The following is a 7,151-nucleotide window of genomic DNA, read 5'->3' on the forward strand; positions in this document are numbered from 1 at the left end:
CTGGTAATGGGCCAGTGATGCTTGATCAAGTATTAAAACAATGACAAAACAATTCATAAATGATTATATGTTTATCCATAAAAGCTTTTTCTGTTGCCTTCATTTTAGCAGAATCACTGTTGTTCTAATCAAGATTTAAAGGATTGAAAATATATTTAGAGCATACATAATGTTACATTTTTTATCAAAATTTTAAGTGAAAGCAAATGTAAAAATTTAAAAAATAAAACAACCTTAAATATGTTTTCAAAACTTTTCTCTTAGGCTGGAGATTTAGCTCAGTGGTTCTGCCACCTGCCACGCAAGCACAAGGTCCCGAATTTGATCTCTGGTACCAAAGAAAAAACAACTTTTTTCTCCTAAAAGATTCAAAATTATCTACTAGCTAAGGTTACATGTTGAATATAAAAACTCTAATCAAAATTATTGAAAGCCAAGGAATTTTAAAAAATTAATGAAATCTTACGAAATTTTTTTTTCTTTTAAATTGAATTTATTGGTACATTCTAGGTAGACAGTACAGTTACATTCATTACTGGGATCTTGTACCTTTATGCAACAGGTCTTGGTCCTCATTTTTTCCCCTTGTCCCCACCCTCCCTTCTCCCCCTCCAACCCTCCCCACCTTCAAACTAATTACTTTTATAAATTAAATGTCTACCATTTCAGCCTCCAGTGATCACTTTGTCACACATATGAAGAACCAGCATCCCACAACATGCTTGTCACATCTTGACCTGTAGCTGTCCATGAGGAGTGAATTTGTCTCCCAGGAAATGCTTGGCAACGCCTAGGGAGATGTTGACTGTCAGGACTCAGGATGGCAATCCCACTACTGTCCGGTGAGAAGAGGCCAGGATGCTCCCTTGCCCACAATGTCACTACTGTCAACACTGACACGTCCTGGTCTACGCTTGGGTAGATGTGAATTTAAGAGGGCTGTTGTCTGGTTTACCTGACAGTGTTCCTCAGCCATATGTGTAGCAATTGTGAACAATGCGCCAGTTCGTGGGTAGCTCCAGAACCATGAATTCAAAGATGAAAAGCAAGAAAATGCTGCTTGGCACGATTGGAAATGAAACGCCACTATGTAAGAACCAATCACATCTGAGTTCCAGCAGAGACCGGATTTAACAAGTTAATGGATTTGTGCTTCCTTGTAAGAAGTGCTTCCTCCATTACGTAGAAAGTTTGAAGGTCAGTATTCTGAAAGAAGAGTCTGATGGATGAAATTTACACTTACAATGCAAAAATATTAGTAACAGGAATATGTATACTACTGCGCCCATATCACTAAATGCAGTGCCATGAGGCACTCTGTAATTTCAGTCACAGCAGATGTACGGGTGAGCTGTTTCATTGCTGGGACAAAATTCCTGACATACACACCTTAAACAGGGAATGATTTATTTGGCTTAAGGCTTCAGAGGTTTCAATCCATGGTAAATTGGCTCCAAGGCATACACACTGTGGTGGAAAGGCTCAGTGGGGCAAAGCTACTCTCCATAGCAGCCAGAAATAAAAGCAGGTTGGGAAGCGAGCCATAGAGGAAGGGCTAGAAACCAGATCTATCCCCAAGGCCACACCCCATGACCCACCCAGACACAGAGTGCCCTGTACTAATCTGCGAGGCAGGTGTCTCTTAATTGAGTTTAATTTGACAATCAGAATTATAGGTCAGAGAAAAGAAGCAAAGAAAATTTAAATACTTTTAACAGTCAGAGAACAAGTTATCGGTACATAGTCTATGATACACATGCAACTTCATCTTTTTCTCCTCCCCGCCCCTCTACATGGTGTATTCCCTGGGGGAGGTAGGCTTTACCCCCATATGGGTTGAAAATTCCGGTGTAACTTCTACTCACTCTCAGGAAAGCTTATCATCACTCACCAACTAGACTGCTCAGTTTGCCGGTTACACTGCATAGGATCAAGCAGTTGTCAAAACTCCAAACTACATTTAGAATTGTCTCCCTCCCCCAGGTGATTTCTCTAGGGCCTCCCTAACTGCAGCTGTCAAGGGAAAGGGAAAGCCGGGTCTTCTAGCCACTGTGCCGCTCCCCAGTTCCTGGTTCTCCAGTGGTTTATGCAGCACAAAGTGCTCTCTCTTAGTGTGTTTGCTCCTCCTGGCTGTTCTCTCTCTCTGTGTCTTAGGTGGGTCCAGTTCATGAGAAACATGTATATTCTTTACTTGGTTCTTGATGTCAGTGTTGCTACTTCTCAAATTCAGCGCTCTCTCTCTCTCTCTCTCTCTCTCTCTCTCTCTCTCGTCTCTCTCCTCTGTTAGGTAGCCCTAGTCTCTTAATCCTCAACCATGAGCAAGAAATTAAATCCAATGATCCCATAACTGCACAACAGGAAAGGGATGAGAGACTGAGTTTGCCAATTTGTCCCATACACGTGGGCAAGCCCAGATAAGGTCAGCAGACTTGATCTGCCGACCTAGAAATTTACTATATTTGTATGCATGAGATCAACTTGGACCAGCTAATCCCTAGCCAATCTCGGACTTGTGAGGTGAATAAAATTCTTGTCTGGAGTGGTTGGTTAGCAGCAATAGTTGACTGATACATCTGCTCTTTCTTGGCTTGGGACTGAATCTCATCACCTTGCAGGGAGATGGAGTAAGACGCCCCAGCCCATCGCGCCCCTCCCCAAGCACATTTCTTCCTAAATCCTCCCATGCTTTTACAGCTTTCAATCATGTTAGATCTTTCCAGTGATTTTTGAGAAGTTTAACGGGTTCTGTGATACCTAATTTGGAATTTGGACTTTCTCACTATGGAAATTTGGGTCTTACACATGTAAAACTCCCAACTCAACAAGCTGTCACCTTTGCTGGTTAAGCTTAACCACTCGCTAAATGCTTTCTTTCTCCTTCCTGCCATTTTAACTGGTGGAGCTGGCACTTATCATAGAGCAGCCTCGGGACCCCGGACAACGCTACTCGTCTCTGGTGATGGCAAGTGACTGTCCTTGCAGTGTCAGGGATGAGTAAGTACTTTATGATGGATGTATGCACGGGTGGGATTAAACAGGGCCACAATGAAGCAAGTCGACTTAGCTAAGGCCAAGGCGCCAGAGCCCAGGGTCCTGACCTCTGGCCAGCCTGTTTCTTCCTTTCTCACTTCACTGCTGTGCCCATCCCAACCCTTGGGATTAAGAACTCGGTGGCCCAGTAACCTCTTAATAAAGTGCAGATGCTCAACAGTATGAACAGGTGCTCAGCATGGGGATTTCCTTAAAAGATCCAGAGCAACCCTAGATTTAAAACCTCTCCAAGGCAAGGACCAGACATTCTCTTTAATAAGCAGTAAACAAGCTGACTATAAAAGGAACATTACAGTCGCATGGGGTTATACAGCCTATTTATTTGAATTTCAGTTATTGTTACGAGAATTTATGGCGTATTTATCATCGTGAAAAGCATTTATCTTCAGGCAACTGAGGCAATAAGAAAGGCGCAGCATTTAATTTTACCCACAACATTTCCTTTAATCCAATCTGACACCACAAGAAAAGAATCAGCTAGAATTTTACGGGCTCAGGATAATTCCTAATTCTCAGATGGCAGCTGCCAGAAAAGCTAATTAATTCAGATTGACTGCTGGGCTTCATTTTTTATTTGGATTTTTAAAAAAATGAATAAGGGTAGCAGACCAATGGCATATGTGCAGCCTAGACCCAAATCCCAAGATATTATCTGCCAGCTGGGGTCTCACGGAGAGACATTACCAGAATGATGACTTTCAAGCATTAGCAAGAGTCAAGGGCGTCAGGGCCGGATTCAAGAGCAGGCCACTGCGGCCTTCAGATTTCAGACAGGGCTGATCTTGCTCTCGCTTACTGGGTGATTGTGTGCAAGATCACCGACATTACGAGCTTCAGATTCCTCATCTGTAAAATGGGCATAATACCACCTGCTACCCAGGCTATGGAAGGAAGGCAAATGGTCCTGTGGGGCACTGACTAATAGGTAAGAACATTTCCTACGGCACAGTTACTCCAGGTCTTCGTGGTACAGCACTGTCATTTATAAAAGGTTCTGCCCTTCGTTCATTTGTTCACCTCATATTTACTGAGCAGCCATAACAAGTCATTGTGCCAACCGACCAAGTCCTAATCATTAGAAGAGACAGTAGATAAACACACAAGCTTTGGGGCAAATCAAGCAAATGGATGAGCCACGGAAGTCCGAGGCCAGGCTGGGCGTCAGGAGGACTAGGGATGACACGGGAGTGATGGGGGAGGCCAGCCTTGCAAAACACTGGGCAGGGTCTTCCTGGCAGAGAAATGGCCAGTGGACAGCACCCTGTGGGACACCGAGTGTGTGCCTGACTGGAGCCCACGACGGGGGAGACGGGCCCAAAGACAGGCTAGAAGGGCAGGAAGGGCCATATTGTATGGACTCTTAATCAAGAATCAGCAGGCATTTTTTATAAAGAGAAGTGTTATAGGCTTCGTGAACTAACTTATGAGCTTGAATCTGACGAAAGGGTGACGGAGATGAAAGGTAAAGAGACACAGAATCAGGTTAAAATGTGGAGGACTAGGGAGCGCTGTCTGCCATCAACAGAGAACCCTGGGTGACTGGTGCACCTTGGCTTTACTCACTCAGACACGGGCACAAGCAATTAGAGTTACACAGGATTGATTTGTCTCCCTCCCTCCACGGTACTTATCTGGGTAAACAGCAGGATCTCAGCTGCTTTACTTCTCTTGCAAGCCTGTCAACACACTTGAATGCTGCCTTTATTCTTAGTGCTCACCGAGGGGGCCCATTCGGCCTCAATCTTCCTATCCGGGCTCCTACATATCATCTCTGTCACAGCGGTTGCCCTGAATTCTCCCACTGTAACTAAAGGCCGTCCCAGACTAAATACAGAGACTGGACATGTCTGTGTGCCAGTAAAACTTTACTGACAAAAACAATAAAGAAGCAGGATTTGGCCCATAGGCTGGATCTGCCCTTTCCACTGCCAAACCCCTCTCCGTATTCAGGCAATGGCACAGGTCGGGCATGCGCCCTGAAGGTCAGGGGTCAGTGGGAAGTGACAGCAGTGACAGGGACGAACGCTCTAGGTGGGGTCTCAGATACGTCATTGTACCCAGCACGAGGTGCCAGGGTGGCAGGTCGGGGCAGAGAGGACGCCCAGCTCCTGTACCAAGACGTGCAAGGAGAGGGTGCTGGAGGGTGGTTAAGGGTAAGGAAAAGGTGTTCAGGCAGCCTTAGGGGAGACACCAGGGCGGCAGTCCCTCTGCTGGAGTGGCCGGAGGGGCAGGTGTTGGAGAAGGGTGGGAGGCCCTTCCCGGAGGACAGACCCGCAGAGGTGTCTGAACTTTCGCTGAAGGGGCCACATGGGCTCACTACTTAACACTGCTGGTGACTTTACTGCCACACTCACAGGTGAGTCCCCTGCCTCCACATTTTCTTCCATACAGCAGTGTCAGTGAGGAAGGTGGCTGAGAATACAAATGGTGTCTGTAGCAAACCTCCGCTGTATCTCTTCCTGCCCCCGCACGGCCTCCCGAGGGACGCCTTTAGTTCTTCACGTACAACATCTTAAAGGTATGCACGAAACATCGTTCCCAGTAGTGTCAGCCAACACTGTAAGAAAATACAGCTAGGTCAATGTCAGAACCCCAAACACCAAGCGGTTTGTCAGCCCTGAATGTTTGGTTCCATACAAACCCATTCCTCATCCTCAGCCCCGACAGCCCGGCGACGCCCTCGGCTGTAGGGAGCTGTGCTGACCATCTGTCTTTCCAGTCTAGCTGCTCTTCTACTCCAAACTCACACATCCAGCGGCCCAACATCCCCATGCAGGTGTGTCACAGGATCTCAGCCTCAACAGGTAAGGAAAACAGTTCTCCATCTCCCCAGATGGTGCTCTTTCCTTATCCTCCACAGACTGATTCTGAAGCCCAGATCTTAGGGATCACCCTAAATTCTCCCTTCTCCTGCTCATTCAATTGTTTAGAAAGACTTTATTGCCAATATCTGTCTTGCACACTTTGTAATGGTCACCATCACTTCCTGTTACAGATTATTCTTGTGACACTTTGTTTCCTCCACAGAGCTAAGAAGCGATCCTATAACAAAGCTTGAATCATGACCTGAATGACATTCAGCAGCTATTCATATTTTAAAATAAAACTGAACCCTGTTGTCATCTTTGACATACAAGTCCCAAGTTATGTGTCCTCTGCCTCTCTCTACAGATCCACCCAGTACCACTATTGTCCTTGCTTACTGCCCCTCATCTCAAGCAGATTGAGTTCTGTTCATCTCAGGGCCTTTGCACATGTTCTCCCTTCTGCCTGGATGCAGTTCTCACCCCCCTTATGAGTAAATCCTACCTTGCATGGCCCTGTTTTCAGCCCGGCCTTCCTGATACCTGTACCCTAAGTAGCACCCTCCCTGCTTTTCTTTGTTGTGCTCTTGAACTGTGTATGTAAGACTGCTTTTACAACTTGTGCTTTTAATTAGTTATATCTGTGTTAAGGATTCTACATATGTGGATGCAACCATCAGTCAATGATATTTTGAAAAATTATTGCATCTGTGCTTAACACGTACAGACTTTTTCTGGTCCTTATTCTGTCAGCAATACAGTAAAACAACTGTTGAGAACCCTAGAAAACAACAGTTTAGTGAAGAAAAAAAATGAAGTAGATTTCCAAGAACCAAGAAAGAGCTGACAGCAAAACTAGAAACTACAGAGAAGCTAAGAGGAAGTGAGCACAATGCAGAGAAATGAATAAAGCAGTCTGGAGCTCTAACCCCGCCTCTGGGGAGGCAGACCTGTCTCTGCTAACACCAGGTAAACTCAGAGTGGGTCAGCAGCCCCAGAGAGAGACAAAGGACCAGGCTGGCAGCTGTAGCCACAAGAAAAGCCAGTGGGGGCCAGGGATGGAGCTCAGTGGTGCTGCACCTGCCTTGCAAGCCCAAGGTCCTGAGTTCAATTCCAGGCACTGGAAGAAAAAAGAAAAGAATAGCCCTTGGTTTTTGTAATCTGCAAAAATAGTGTGAGGTTTTACTCTTAAAAATTCCTCCTGGAGCCAGGCATGGTGGCACACGCCTGTAATCCCAGCACTCGGGAGGCTGACGCAGGAGGATCGCTGGGAGTTTGAGACCAGACTGGGCTACA

At 45.8% G+C, this 7,151-nt stretch overlaps 1 long non-coding RNA gene across 1 annotated transcript; it reads left to right on the forward strand.

The window, feature by feature from the left end:
• The first annotated feature begins 1,171 nt into the window (after positions 1-1,171).
• On the forward strand, positions 1,172-6,867 carry LOC104854306. Its single transcript, XR_778044.2, has 3 exons — positions 1,172-2,994; positions 5,443-5,569; positions 5,771-6,867. It is a non-coding gene; the product is annotated as an uncharacterized LOC104854306 (long non-coding RNA).
• Positions 6,868-7,151: the final 284 nt, after the last annotated feature.

The sequence above is a fragment of the Fukomys damarensis genome, unplaced genomic scaffold (genome assembly GCF_012274545.1).
Source record: "Fukomys damarensis isolate Sample0158 unplaced genomic scaffold, DMR_v1.0_HiC HiC_scaffold_28, whole genome shotgun sequence".
NCBI lineage: Eukaryota > Metazoa > Chordata > Mammalia > Rodentia > Bathyergidae > Fukomys > Fukomys damarensis.